Genomic DNA, 15,625 nt, shown 5'->3' with positions numbered 1-15,625 from the left:
CAATGTTGTGTTGGTTCCAAATAATCCATAGTTATATTGAAATAGCTCCGTTTTGTTCGTGTGTTGAGGTCAGTATCCGAAGGGTGATGCGCGGGCGCATTTCGTGACAAAAAAATTAAAAATATTCCATTACCGTACTTCGAAGCATGTCAAACGCTGTTTAAAATACATTTTTACGTGATTTTTCTCGTAAAATAGCGATAATATTCCAACGGGACGGCGTTGTATTCGTTCAAAGAGAGAAAGAAAAAATGGGAGTCCTCTGGTGCATGCGCGCTCCAGTGTCAGTGTTCCCTGCCTGACCACTCACAAACACTCATGCTGTTTTTCGCCCAGAGACTGCAGAGCTCTCATTCCACTTTCTGGCGCCTTCTTAGAGCCAATGGAAGCCTTAGAAAATGTTACGTTACAGCAGAGATGCTGTATTTTTGATAGAGATGCCCTAGAAGGACAACAAATTGTCAGACAGGGCACTTCCTGTATAGAATCTTCTCAGGTTTTGGCCTGCCATATGAGTTCTGTTATACTCACATACACCATTCAAACAGTTTTAGAAACTTTAGAGTGTTTTATATCCAAATCTACTAATTATATGCATATTCTCATTTCTGGGTAAGAGTAGTAACCAGTTTAAATCGGGTACGTTCTTTATCCGGCCGTGAAAATACTGCCCCCTAGCCCCAACAGGTTTTAACCTCTAAACCAGTGGTCACCAACTGGTCAATCGCCATCGACTGGTTGATCTCCAAGGCATTCCTAGTCGATCACCAAACATTTCTGTAAACAACAATAAAGCCTTTGCATTCCTATATTGTTTATTTGTTTCGTGTTGTTGGCGGTTGGTGCGCTTGATTCAACAGCCCTGTTGGTGGGAGTTGCACTTGATTCAACAGCCCTGTTGGTGGGAGGTGCACTTGATTCAACAGCCCTGTCGGTGGGAGGTGCACTTGATTCAACAGCCCTGGCACCGGTAAAGCAAAGTGTTCCCATTTTGAATCATTTCATGTGTCTGAAGTTAGAATTCCGCCTACCAGGCACGCCCTGAGAGCCAATCAAGTTCACCTACAGGCCTACAGCTGGCCAATTAGATATCTCAGATCACTGTGTCTGTACAGTTTCCTTGACCCATAAACTGTAAAAAGAAGCATCAAACTCACAGCAAAGTTGATACTGTTAGATTTCCAAACTTTTAAAGCCATGGCTAGAGATGTTCAACAAATATTATATATATTTATGAGTAAGTTTATGTTAAAGTAGTTATTCAGCACTGTCAACACTGTTCAACACTTTTATAAGCCATAAATTGTGGATTCTCCCTACTTCCACTCACTCTACAACCAGCACTGCAGCTGCAGAGAATGAGTAAAGAGTTTTGATAAGTTTGCGTTTTTATTTTTAGCAGTCTTTTTTATTTTATTTTTGTATCATTTCACTTTATCTGGACATCGGACTAACGACATGAATTGGTGCATGAGGCAGAAATAACGCAGTGCGATTTGAGTTTCGCCATCAGCTGGAAGACTGTGTCCCCTTTTCTCAGCAGAGGGAAGGAGGGCAGAGGGACGGTGAGTCAGGTGAGAGGCAGTCTCACCACAGCCCTCTCCCTCCCCTCAGACTGACCATCAGATGCAGACCATCAGTCAGTCAGCTGTGCCTCACAAGTAAAACAACAAATTATATATTACCAGTGTGATAATTTAGCTAAAATGTTTTAATATAATTTGTAATTGGTCTTAGAAGAACAACATTGGCAGGGCAATTCAAGCATAGCCAATATGCAGTTGTAATGTATTGGGCCTATAGCCTACTAGTGTACAAACCTCATTGCTACAGTACTGTTTTTAATAATAGGTTAATGATGCGTAGGCTTAAGATTGTTAAGTAATTCCCCCAGAAATCTGAGCGGTAGATCTCGACTTGCATTTTGACTCAAAGTGATCTTAACTCAGAAAAGGATGCTGACCTCTGATCTAAACAAAGTTAACAGGCTATGTTGTTCAAACAGTTGGAGGTGGACAAAAGGGTGTATTGTAAACGCGACGATAGCTGCATCTATATTAGGTTTTGATTGTTTGGTTTTGATTGCCCAATGAATGTTTGGGCAATTTCCTCTAGGCTCAGATTAAGAAATATGACAGATAGAAGTGGCTATAGAGTCAGTTACCGTCCTCAGTAGCTTTCCGTCTATCAATGCCAGGAAGTTTGTAATTATTGATCGATAACAATAATTCTTCTACCTCTTCCACACTAACTTTCCAAAATTCAAACTTGCAATGCTTTTCTTTCATTATTAGTTTTTTTATGCATGAATACGATGACTCACTGTTCGTTGTCGGCATTTCCTGCCTAAATTTGCCCACTTTACCAACCAAATCAAATTTTATTTGTCCCATACACATGGTTAGGAGATGTTAATGCGAGTGAAGCGAAATGCTTGTGCTTCTAGTTCCGATAATACAGTAATATCTAACGAGTAATCTAACCTAACAATCTCACAATAACTACCTTATACACACAAGTGTAAAGGAATGAATACGAATATATACATAAAAATATATAAATGAGGGATGGCCGAACGGCATAGGCAAGATGCAGTAGATGGTATAGAGTACAGTATATACATATGAGATGAGTAATGTAGGGTATGTAAACATTATATAAAGTGGCATTGTTTAAAGTGGCTAGTGATACATCTAATTACATCAAGATGGCAAGATGCAGTAGATGGTATGGCGTACAGTATATATATATGAGATGAGTAATGTAGGGTATGTAAACATTATATAAAGTAGCATTGTTTAAAGTGACTAGTGATACATTTATTACATCAATCTTTCCATTATTAAAGTGGCTTGAGTTGAGTCAGTATGTTGGCAGCAGCCATTCAATGTTAGTGATGGCTGTTTAACAATCTGATGGCCTTGAGATAGAAGCTGTTTTTCAGTCTCTCGGTTCCAGCTTTGATGCACCTGTACTGACCTCGCCTTCTGGATGATAGCGGGGTGAACAGGCAGTGGCTCGGGTGGTTGATGTCCTTGATCTTTTTGGCCTTCCTGTGACATCGGGTGGTGTACGTGTCTTGGAGGGCGGGTAGTTTGCCCCCGGTGATGCGTTGTGCAGACCTCACTACCATCTGGAGAGCCTTACGGTTGTGGGCGGCGCAGTTGCCGTACCAGGCGGTGATACAGCCTGACAGGATGCTCAAGATTGTGCATCTGTAAAAGTTTGTGAGTGTTTTTGGTGACAAGCCGAATTTCTTCAGCCTCCTGAGGTTGAAGAGGTGCTGCTGCTTCCTCTTCACCACGCTGTCTGTGTGGGTGGACCATTTCAGTTTGTACGTGATGTGTACGCCGAGGAACTTAAAACTCTCCACCCTCTCCACTACTGTCCCGTCGATGTGGATAGGGGGCTGCTCCCTCTGCTGTTTCCTGAAGTCCACGATCATCTCCTTTGTTTTGTTGACATTGAGTGTGAGGTTATTTTCCTGACACCACACTCCGAGGGCCCTCACCTTCTCCCTGTAGGCCGTCTCGTCGTTGTTGGTAATCAAGCCTACCACTGTAGTGTCGTCTGCAAACTTGATGATTGAGTTGGAGGCGTGCATGGCCACGCAGTCGTGGGTGAACAGGGAGTACAGGAGAGGGCTGAGAACGCACCCTTGTGGGGCCCCAGTGTTGAGGATCAGCGGGGTGGAGATGTTGTTTCCTGCCTTTACCACCTGCGTGAAGAAACCGGCTGGCTGTACTGACTCCGATAGCGTGTCTCGAGTGAGCCATGTTTCTGTGAAACAAAGAATGTTGAAGTCTCTGATGTCTCTCTTGCACGGATTTCGTTGTCAAGAGACTGGACGTTGGCTAGTAGTATGCTCAGGAGCGGTGCGCGACATGCCCGTCTACGGAGCCTGACCAGAAGACCGCTCCGTCTGCCCCTTCTACGGCGTCGTTGTTTTTTATGTCGCCGGCTGGGATCCGATCCATTGCCCAGGGTGGTGGGCCAAACAGAGGATCCGCTTCGGGAAAGTCGTATTCCTGGTCGTAATGTCGGTGAGTTGACGTTGCTCTTATATCCAATAGTTCCTGCCGACTGTATGTAATAAAACCTAAGATTACCTGGAGTAACAATGTAAGAAATAATACATACAGAAATAAAATACTGCATAGTTTCCTAGGAACGCAAAGCGAGGCGGCCATCTCTGTCGGCGCCGGAAGTTATGTATGGTTTGTGATGAATAAGTAATCTGATTCGATGAATTTGTCTTTCTGCCCGTAATTTAATTTAAAGTACTCCAAAGTTTTTTTTCCATCAGTCTTTATATCATTGATCTTGATTTTGTAATAGTTTCTTCTAACTTTTGTTGAGTTTAGTCACATAATTTCTCAATTTGCAGTAAGAAAGCCAGTCAGATGAGCAGACAGAATTATAAGCCTTTTTTCCCCCATCTCTTTTCAAAAATACTTAAATATAATATATATATAATAATATATATAATATATAATATATTTTTAACTCAGAAATCCATGGAGCCTTAGTTCTAACAGTCAGTTTCTTAAAACCTCCCCTTCCCGTTCTGATCCCTGTGACGGGATTGCTTGACAAGATACATGGCGCGAAATTCAAAACAGCAAAAATCAAATAATTTAAATTTCTCAAACAATCAACTATTTTACACCATTTTATAGATAAACATCTCCTTAATCCAACCACGTTGTCCGATTTCAAAAAGGCTTTACGGCAAAATCATAAAGTTAGATTATGTTAGGACAGTACATAGACAAAACATTACACACAGCCATTTTCACACACAGCCATGTCACAAAAAAACTAAACCACAGCTAAATGCAGCACTAACCTTTGGTGATCTTCATCAGATGACAATCCTAGGACGTTATGTTACACAATACATGCATGTTTTGTTCAATCAAGTTCATATTTATATCCAAAAAACTGCATTTTACATCGATGCGTGACGTTGAGAAAATGTTAATATGTTATTCAAAGAATTATAGATTAACATCTCCTGAATGCAACCGCATTGACAGATTTCAAAATAACTTGACTGGGAAAGCACACTTTGCAATAATCTGAGTACTGTGCTCAGAAAAATACACTACGCAATACAGATAGCCGCCATCTTGGAATCATCTAAAATCATCTAAAATCATAAATAACATTAGAAATATTCACTTACCTTTAATAATCTTCATCAGAAGGCACTTCCAGGAATCCCAGGTCCACAACAAATGTTGTTTTTTTCGATAAAGTTCATAATTTATGTCCAAATAAGTCCATGTTGTTCCATGTTGTTAGCGCGTTCAGTAGGCTACTCAAAATGTAGGGCGTGCGAGGGAAAAGTCACGATGAAAAGCCCCCCCAAAAAATCTATTTACGTTTGTTCAAACATGTCAAAAGTTGTATAGCATCAATCTTTAGGGCCATTTTAACGTGAAACGTCAGTAATATTTCAACCGGACCTTTCCTGTGTCTTGAAAAATGTTTTGGAACACAAGGTCTCATCTCACATGAACGCGCGACAATGAAGTGATGTCATCCCAGGGACATCAACTTCCCTTCCTTCTCATCCGGTATCTGTTCATCATAGACGCTTTAAACAACTTTATAAAGACTGTTGACATCTAGTGGAAGCCTTAGGAAGTGCAAAATGAATCCTTTGTCACTGTGTGTTCCATTGGCAATGAATTGAAAATAGTACAGCCACAAGATTTATTTCCTGCTTGTATTTTTCTCAGGTTTTTGCCTGCCATATGAGTTCTGTTATACTTACAGACACCATTCAAACAGTTTTACAAACTTCAGAGTGTTCTCTATCCAAATATACTAATAATATGCATATTCTAGTTTCTGGGCCAGAGTAGTAACCTTTTCAAATTGGGTACGTTTTTCATCCGGCCGTGAAAATACTGCCCCCTAGCCCCAACAGGTGCATGTTTATCAATAATTGGAAGAAGCACTTTCATAAATTCATTAAGTGCAGCGTCTGGATGCTCCTTATTAATCACATCAGACCAACAAATATTTTTAACATCATCCACATAAGAGTCACAGCAAAAATCTGTTGTGTATGATCTCTTATACACTATTTTAGGCCCAGCTGTTGGAACTTTGGCTTTCCTGGATATAGCCACTATATTGTGATCACTGCATCCAATAGGTACGGATACAGCTTTAGTACAAAGTTCTACAGTATTAGTACAAATGTGATCAATACTTTTGGATGATCTTGTTCCTGTAGTGTTTGTAACCACCCTGGTAGATTGATTAATAACCTGAACCAGATTACAGGCACTGGTTACAGTGAGAAGCTTCCTCTTGAGCGGACAGCTTGATGAAAACCAGTCAATACTCAGGTCCCCAAGAACGTAGACCTCTCTGTTTACGTCACATACTGACTGTTACCACTTGGTCGCCTGTAGCAACACCCCCAAAAGAAAAGGCTTTAGATGTTGTAACGGCCGTTGTATGAAGGGAACCAAGGCGCAGCGGGTTGAGTGCTCATTTTGACTTTTTATTAGAACATTTACAAAACAAGAAAACTAACGAACGACAAACAGTCTTGCAGTCTTGCACACAGCTATGCAAAAACAACTTCCCACACTTCCCATTACAAACACCCCCCCCCCTATACATAGGACCTTCAATCAGAGGCAACGAGGAACAGCTGCCTCCAATTGAAGACCAATCCCAATTAACTAAACATAGAACTAAACACCCTAGATCTAACATAGAAATACACTAACCTAGAACATAACCCATAAACCCCAGAATACTCTAAACAAACAAACATTTCAAGGCAATACATTTCTTGGCAATCGCTAGCAATATTTCTGTTAGCTTTAGAGTATGGCTTTGCCTAAGATTGGTGTTAGTAAAGTTACCCAGTAGACAGACCTCCGGGTCTAAAGGGAATGGAACCCCGTGAATTGAGGATATGGTATCGCAGACCCCCTGCCAGAAACCATGTAGTTTTGAACACTGCCAAGTGGAATGGAGGAATATTCCTTCATCTGAGCCACATCTAAAACATAGGGAGGAGATATCAGGGTTGAACTTGTGCAGTCTAGATGGGGTGATATAGAGCTGATGGAGGAAATTAAACCGGATCAGTCTGTATCTGGAGGTCAATGTGGAAAGTAACACCATCCCTGCATAAGTCACTCCATAGGCCCTCATCAAGATCAATACCCAGATCTTTTTCCCATCTAAGTCGGGGTTTATCTAGCTCAGGCAGCGTTAGTCCTGACATAAGAGCATCGTAAACACAGGAAATGGTCTTGAACAGTGGTTGGTCTGCATGGCAGAGTTGTTCAATAGGTGACATCTTAGGTAGGTTCCATTGTCCCTTGAGAGTCACCCTAATAAAGTTTTGTAGTTGTAGGTAGCTAAAGAAGTCCCTGTTAGACAAGTGGTATTTCTGTTTCAGCTGATCAAAAGACATAAGAACTCCCTCCTCATAACAGTGTTCCAGAAGAGTGATCCCCTTTTCAGACCATGGTCTAAAGTTACTATTCTGGAAAAACATAGGGATCAATCTATTGTTCCATAAAGGGGTTTTAGGGGAAAGGAATGCCCCTCGTCTGAACAGCTCATGCAGTTTGCACCATGCCAGGACAGAATGTATGATTAAAGGGTTGTCTGTGATGGTTTTTAGAGATTTTCTGTCCCATTTGTTAAACAATTCTGCCCCAGTGTCATCATTTACCTCAAGCTTTTCAATGTTCAACCATGAGGGAGAGGGACCATTGTCAAACCTCTGAGCCAGAAACCTAGACTGTGCAGCCCAGTAGTACATTCTAAAATTGGGGAGGTTTAAGCCCCCTCGACCGTAATCCAGGGTCAGTTTATCCAGGCTAACCCTCGGGGTTTTGCCGTGCCAGATAAACCGTCTGGTCAGCTTGTCGAGAGAGGAACAGAATGCTGTGGGCACGGGGATGGAGAGAGATTGAAACAAATATAGAAATCTGGGCAGGACATTCATTTTAATTACATTGATTCTACCCAGTAGAGTGAGAGGCAAGTCCATCCATTTACAAAGGTCACCCTCCACCTTTTGCAACAAGCTGGCCAGATTGAGTTTACAGAGGTTCTTCAGATTACCATCCACCATTATGCCCAAATATGTGAAGCCCATAGGCAACCATCTAAAAGGAAACTGTCGTAGGGTGTAGACCAAAACGCAGCAGGAAAATGTACACTCTTCTTCTTTTTATTAGTGTAGAAGGAAAAACACAAACAACGTATACATAAACATACGAACTAGACAGTCTCGTCAGACACACAGCAAAACAAGAAACAATCTCCCACAAAATGACAAACACATTCCTATTTATAGGACCTTCAATCAGAGGCAACGATAGACAGCTGCCTCCAACTGAAAGCCCCAACACCAATTAGCTAAACATAGAAATACAAACGACTAGACTGAACATAGAAATAAACTAACATAGAACAATAACCAAAACCCTGGACTAATAAATCAAATACCCCTCTACATACACAACCACCCCGAACCATATAAACCAAACACCCCTCTACATAACACATAACCCAACAAACCCCAGAACCACATAAAACAAACACCCTCTGCCACGTCCTGACCAAACTATAATAACAAATAACCCCTTTACTGGTCAGGACGTGACAAATGTGCCAAGTGAACCTGCTACCACAACACTTCAATAACACTTGACATAATCTTCTCTAAGCATTACAGGGATATGGCTCTGCATTTCTAAGGCTACATATAACAATATGGGTTATTTTCAGCCCTTTCCTGGGTAGCTGATCAGAGATAGACATCATACTGAAAAGAGCAGACAAAGCAAGAGAAATAAACATACATTCAGAAATCCATTAATCAATTGGTGTGTGTGTGTGTGTGTGTGTGTGTGCTGCGGGGTTGAAGCTACAAAACCCATAGGCTTGGCTCTCTCATCCCTTCCAGGCTTCTGGGAGGGAGGGTGGACAGTGAGCCTGTCACAGCGGATGTAAGCAATGTCCCAACGCACTCTGGCAGCTTTTTTGGGCTGGGATAAGTTCTTTCCTATTCTGGCGCACAGCTTTCGGATAGTCCTCGTTGAGGAAAATATACGTTCCTCTCAAGTTCTTGGCACTTTCCAGAACAACTATCTTGTCCTTGAACCTCGGGAACTTGACCACTATCGGTCTGGGCCTGTCACCATTGGCCGGTGGTGGGTTTTCCAGTCCTGTGGGCTCCACCTCAATCTTCCTGTGGTCCATCTTCAATTTCTCAAGAGATCATTTCCCTCACTTTGTCCTCAGACTCCATCCAGGTCTCGTGGAGATTCTGCAATTCCATCCACAAACATGTTGTTCTGCCTTGATTGTCCCCTCGAGATAATCTGATTTCTCCGTCATGGATTCACACACAGAACTGATGTCCTCTCTCTCAATGACTTACAGATTGTTGTCATCTTGCCATTCTCCTGTTGAAACTCATCGATCTGACCCTGGGAGAATTGCAAACTATTCTTCAGGTCCTGAACCTCTCTGGTCAGGTCATCCATTCTTTTATTAGTTGACTCCATCAGTCAGAGTCCTGTCATCATCAGGATTATGAGTCAGAGTCCTGTCATCATTAGGATTATGAGTCAGAGTCCTGTCATCCTTAGGATTATGAGTCAGAGTCCTGTCATCATTAGGGTTATGAGTCAGAGTCCTGTCATCATTAGGATTATGAGTCAGAGTCCTGTCATCATTAGGGTTATGAGTCAGAGTCCTGTCATCATTAGGATTAAACCCCTACAACTCATCCAGAACGCCGCAGCCCGTCTGGTGTTCAACCTTCCCAAGTTCTCTCACGTCACCCCGCTCCTCCGCTCTCTCCACTGGCTTCCAGTCGAAGCTCGCATCCGCTACAAGACCATGGTGCTTGCCTACGGAGCTGTGAGGGGAACGGCACCTCCGTACCTTCAGGCTCTGATCAGGCCCTACACCCAAACAAGGGCACTCCGTTCATCCACCTCTGGCCTGCTCGCCTCCCTACCTCTGAGGAAGCACAGTTCCCGCTCAGCCCAGTCAAAACTGTTCGCTGCTCTGGCACCCCAATGGTGGAACAAGCTCCCCCACGACGCCAGGACAGCGGAGTCAATAACCACCTTCCGGAGACACCTGAAACCCCACCTCTTTAAGGAATACCTAGGATAGGATAAAGTAATCCTTCTAACCCCCCCCCTTAAAAGATTTAGATGCACTATTGTAAAGTGGTTGTTCCACTGGATATTATAAGGTGAATGCACCAATTTGTAAGTCGCTCTGGATAAGAGCGTCTGCTAAATGACTTAAATGTAAATGTTAAATGAGTCAGAGTCCTGTCATTATTAGGATTATGAGTCAGCGTCCTGTCATCATTAGGATTATGAGTCAGAGTCCTGTCCTGTCATATTTCTCTTGTCATATTTGTGCACACGTTTGTTTAAATCCCTTTAGTGAGCATTTTATCCTTTGTCAAGATAATCCATCCACCTGACAGGTGTGGCATATCAAGAAGCTGGTTAAACAGCATGATCATTACACAGGTGCACCTTGTGCTGGAGACAATAAAAGGCCACTTTAAAATGTGCAGTTTTGTCACAAAACACAATGCCACAGATGTCTTAAGTTTTGAGGGAGTGTGCAATTGGCATGTCCACCATGGCTGTTGCCAGAGAATTGCATGTTAATTTCTCCAACATAAACTGCCTCTGTCATTTTAGAGAATTTGGCGGTACGTCCAGCCAGTCATGTTCCTCCACACCGATCTCGTCAAACTATTTCTGTGTTGACATCGCTTTGCACATGGGGGCATTGTCATGCTGAAACAGGAAAGGGCCTTCCCCAAACTGTTGCCACAAATTCGGAAGAACAGAATCATCTAGAATGTCATTCTATGCTGAAGCGTTAAGATTTCCCTTCACTGGAACTAAGAGGCCCGAACCATGAAAAACAGCCCCAGACCATTATTCTTACTCCACCAAACTTTACAGTTGTCACTATGCATTGGGGCAGGTAGAGTTCTCCTGGCATCCGCCAAACCCGGATTCATCCGTCGGACTGCCAGATGGTGAAGCTTGATTCATCACTCCAGAGAACACGTTTCCACTGCTCCAGAGTCCAATAATGGCGAGCTTTACACCACTCCAGCCAACAGCATTGCGCATGTGATCTTAGGCTTGTGTGTGGCTGCTCAGCCATGGAAACCCATCTATCTATCTATCTATCTATCTATCTATCTATCTATCTATCTATCTATCTATCTATCTATCTATCTATCTATCTATCTATCTATCTATCTATCTATCTATCTATCTATCTATCTATCTATCTATCTATCTATCTATCTATCTATCTATCATCTATCTATCTATCTATCTATCTATCTATCTATCTATCTCTCCATCACTCCATCTATCTATCTATCAGCTCTGCTGTTTGTAAATGTTATCCTACGGCACACGGTCACCACCAATTCATCCAACTAACTATTCATCCTAAGAGAGAGAGAGAGAGAGAGAGAGAGAGACACAGAGAGAGAGACAGAGAGAGAGAGAGAGAGAGAGAGACAGAGAGAGAGAGAGAGAGCGGAGAGAGAGAGAGAGGAGAGAGAGAGAGGAGAGAGAGAGAGGGGTGTGTCTGAATGGGTTAGTCTGTCTGTCCTGGGAGGTCCGCCGGGCCACAGATCTGTCACAGCCCTGTAAAGTGATTCAGAGGCACGCTTCCTCCCGCCTGCCTCCCTCCCTCCCGCCTGCCTCCCTCCCTCCCTCCCTCCCTTCCCTCCCTCCCTCCCTCCCTCCCTCCCTCCCTCCTCCATCCCCCCTCCCTCCTCCGTCCCTCCTTCCTCCCTCCCTTGCTCCCTCCCCTTGCTCCCTGCCTCTCCCTCCTCCCTCCCTCCCTCCCTCCCTCCCTCCCTCCCTCCCTCCCTTGCTCCCTCCCCCCCTCCCTCCCTCCCTCCCTCCCTCCCTCCCTTGCTCCCTCCCTCCCTCCCTCCCTCCCTCCCTTGCTCCCTCCCTCCCACCTCCCTCCCTCCCTCCCTCCCTCCCTCCCTCCCTCCTCCGACCCTCCCTCCCTCCCCCCCTCCCTCCCTCCCTCCCTCCCTCCTCCCTCCCTCCCTCCCTCCCTCCCTCCCTCCTCCTCCGACCCTCCCTCCCTCCCTCCCTCCCTCCCTCCCTCCCTCCCTCCCTCCCTCCCTGCACGCTGAAATAAAGGAGAAAAAACAGGAGGTAAATAACTGGTCAGTTCATTCATTAATCAGAGAGGTAAACAGTCGTTCCTCTGACACCTGGCGGGGTTAAAGGTCAGGACACCGAGGTAATTACAGTCCTTTTTTTTACTCCCCTAACTACCCACTCCTAGCCCCAACCCTCCTCCAACCTGCCCCGCACAGCCACTCACATGAAAGCGTGTGATTAGAAAGGAAATGGGAATTAGCAGAAACATTTGGGGAAGGCTGTCTCAACTTAGCTGGTAGCGGAGTGAGGGAAAGGGGAGAGAGAGAGGGAGGAGAGGTAGGGGAGTAGAGGCCTGATTGGAGTGTACCCCAGGGGAGGGAGGGGGGCGATGATGGGGGGGGGGGGGGGGGGGTCCAGGGGTCAGCCCTACACCAAATTAGTACTGTCTGTTATTGGAAACCTAAATAAAGCGACAGCAGCAGCATATTTCGGCTACGGAGCCTCCCCCTGGCAGCCTCGGCAGAAATCGCTGGGAGGCCGTGGCACAGTTAGTGGTTTGTTTGCTTTTAGACTGAAATATGGCCATAATTCATAGCTTTCAAAACCATTTCATTGGAAAGATGTATGGCATGGCTGAGCTGGAGTGGGTAATTGTAACATATGATATGGCAATTTGTTACCCAAGCAGCCAGTTACACAAGCTATCTGCTGTACGAGGCTGGACAACAGAACAGCCAGGACAGAGGATACCAGGGACTAACAGAACAGCCAGGATAGAGGATACCAGGCAGTAACAGAACAGCCAGGACAGAGGATACCAGGCAGTAACAGAACAGCCAGGACAGAGGATACCAGGCAGTAACAGAACAGCCAGGACAGAGGATACCAGGCAGTAACAGAACAGCCAGGACAGAGGATACCAGGCAGTAACAGAACAGCCAGGACAGAGGATACCAGGCAGTAACAGAACAGCCAGGACAGAGGATACCAGGCAGTAACAGAACAGCCAGGACAGAGGATACCAGGCAGTAACAGAACAGTCAGGACTTGTAATATTGTTTCCAAATGAATGCCATGTCATGTAAAGCTGTTCAGGTAACCTACAGTCATTAGAGAATAACGAGGCATCAACGCAAAGCTGTTTTGTTGCTAATGTGTTTACATATCTTAGTTGAATACACTGAGGCTGATTCAATCCAAGGCACATTATAGAGCAGCACACGATAATATACTTGTTAACCTTTTACTGCAGTGTTGTAAGTCAAGAGCACATAGAGGGTTTCTTGGTAGTCAAACATATTAGTATACACCTCACAAAACACAATAGGACACCTGTACCATGTCAGATATAGAGTTGAAATGTCTTTGGAGTTTGCATCCCGATATCACACTTTCTATACATCACAGAAGACTGAAATATTACAGAAGTGTTTCACATAGAAACACGTGATTTTCATCTGTTTTTTAAAAATAAAATAAAAAATAAAAAAAGTTTATTAATTATGATATTAAAAAAACATAACATTCTACCCATGAGGCCACTGGGTCATTTGACTGCAGGAAAGGGTAATTTACGCTTCCATCTATACACATTTAAATGGGAATATCTTCCATTGTTCCCCAACACTGACTAGCTAAACACCCCCATGTGCTATTCTGTTCAATATATAAAAAAAACACATCCATTTCTCTGTGTTTAGAACACAGACCATGAGGAATGATGCTCTGGACCTGCCGTATGTAGGTTGGGTCACTGCCCGCTCTCTACCTACGTCCCTAATGGCATCCTATTCCCTATGTAGTGCACTACTTTTGATCAGGGGCCCATAGAGAATAGGTTAACATTTGGGACACAACCCGCTGTTCTCTAACATGATCTAAATAAAAAATTATGACAGATTAAGTAAAACTATTTCCATTCATTATGACAGTATACCTTGGCTAAGTCCCAAATGGAACCCTATTTCCTATATAGTGCACTAAGGCCCATAGGGTTCCTGGTTGGAAGTAGTGAACTACATTGGGAATAGACTGTCATTTGGGTGTCAACTAGATAGACTGTCAACGTTCCAGCCCGCCGCTGCCAGAGAGGATGTAGATCATTGCTGGTCTCGGTAACGTTCCAGCCCGCCGCTGCCAGAGAGGATGTAGATCATTGCCGGTCTCGGTAACGTTCCAGCCCGCCGCTGCCAGAGAGGATGTAGATCATTGCTGGTCTCGGTAACGTTCCAGCCCGCCGCTGCCAGAGAGGATGTAGATCATTGCTGGTCTCGGTAACGTTCCAGCCCGCCGCTGCCAGAGAGGATGTAGATCATTGCTGGTCTCGGTAACGTTCCAGCCCGCCGCTGCCAGAGAGGATGTAGATCATTGCTGGTCTCGGTAACGTTCCAGCCCGCCGCTGCCAGAGAGGATGTAGATCATTGCTGGTCTCGGTAACGTTCCAGCCCGCCGCTGCCAGAGAGGATGTAGATCATTGCTGGTCTCGGTAACGTTTTGTTCAATCAAGTTCATATTTATATCAAAAAACAGCTTTTTACATTAGCATGTGATGTTCAGAACTAGCATACCCACCGAAAACTTCCGGTGAATTTACTAAATTACTCACGATAAACGTTGACAAAATACATAACAATTATTTTAAGAATTATAGATACAGAACTCCTTTATGCAATCGCTATGTCCGATTTTAAAACTGCATTGTTGGTTAGGGCTTGTAAGTAAGCATCACTGTTGTAGTTCTGTAAGGTCACTGTTGTATCAGGCGCATCATTAATTTGATAGAGTTAAAGGGTGGGTGTGTGAAGGCCAATATTTTTTACCTTTATTTTACTAAGCAAGTCAGTTAGGAAAATAATAATTTCTACCTGATTTTTATTTACAATGACAACCTACCGAGGAACAGTGGGTTAACTGCCTTGTTCAGGGGCAGAAGAACAGTTTTTTTTCTTTGTCAGCTCAGGGGATTCGATCCACCAACCTTTCGGTTACTGGCCCAAAGCTCTAACCACTAGGTTACCCGCCGCCCCACTTTAATATATGTATTGCTGCTCGTTTGCTACATCTGCTGGACAGGAGAGAGGATGGCCCGGAAGGGTAAGAGCCTAATTACACACACACCTGAATTTAATTAGCTTGGAAGTTGGGCGGTGGCTGTTTTAGCTTCGGACAGATTTGTTTTAGGGTCTGGAGCAGCAAGAGCTGACAGGCAGGGACCTCGAACCCAACTGGACAGGAACCTACAGGATGTTACTTGGCTGTAGACCTGACCCAAGTAAGGACAAGCTTGTTGAATTTCTGTTTTATTTGTTGGATACGCCGGTAAACAGCTTAACTGTCCGGTAGCAGAGAGGGACCGGAAGAATAATGTAGAAAGACGAGGTTTGGTTTTATTGTTAGCCAGCGTTGTGTCTGCATTCTGTTTTCTTTACCTGAATAAAAGTCCT

The sequence above is a fragment of the Salmo salar genome, chromosome 22 (genome assembly GCF_965601325.2).
Source record: "Salmo salar chromosome 22, fSalSal1, whole genome shotgun sequence".
Classification (NCBI taxonomy): Eukaryota; Metazoa; Chordata; class Actinopteri; order Salmoniformes; family Salmonidae; genus Salmo; species Salmo salar.
The sequence above is the reverse complement of the archived record's forward strand: the minus strand, read 5'-3'. Positions refer to the sequence as shown.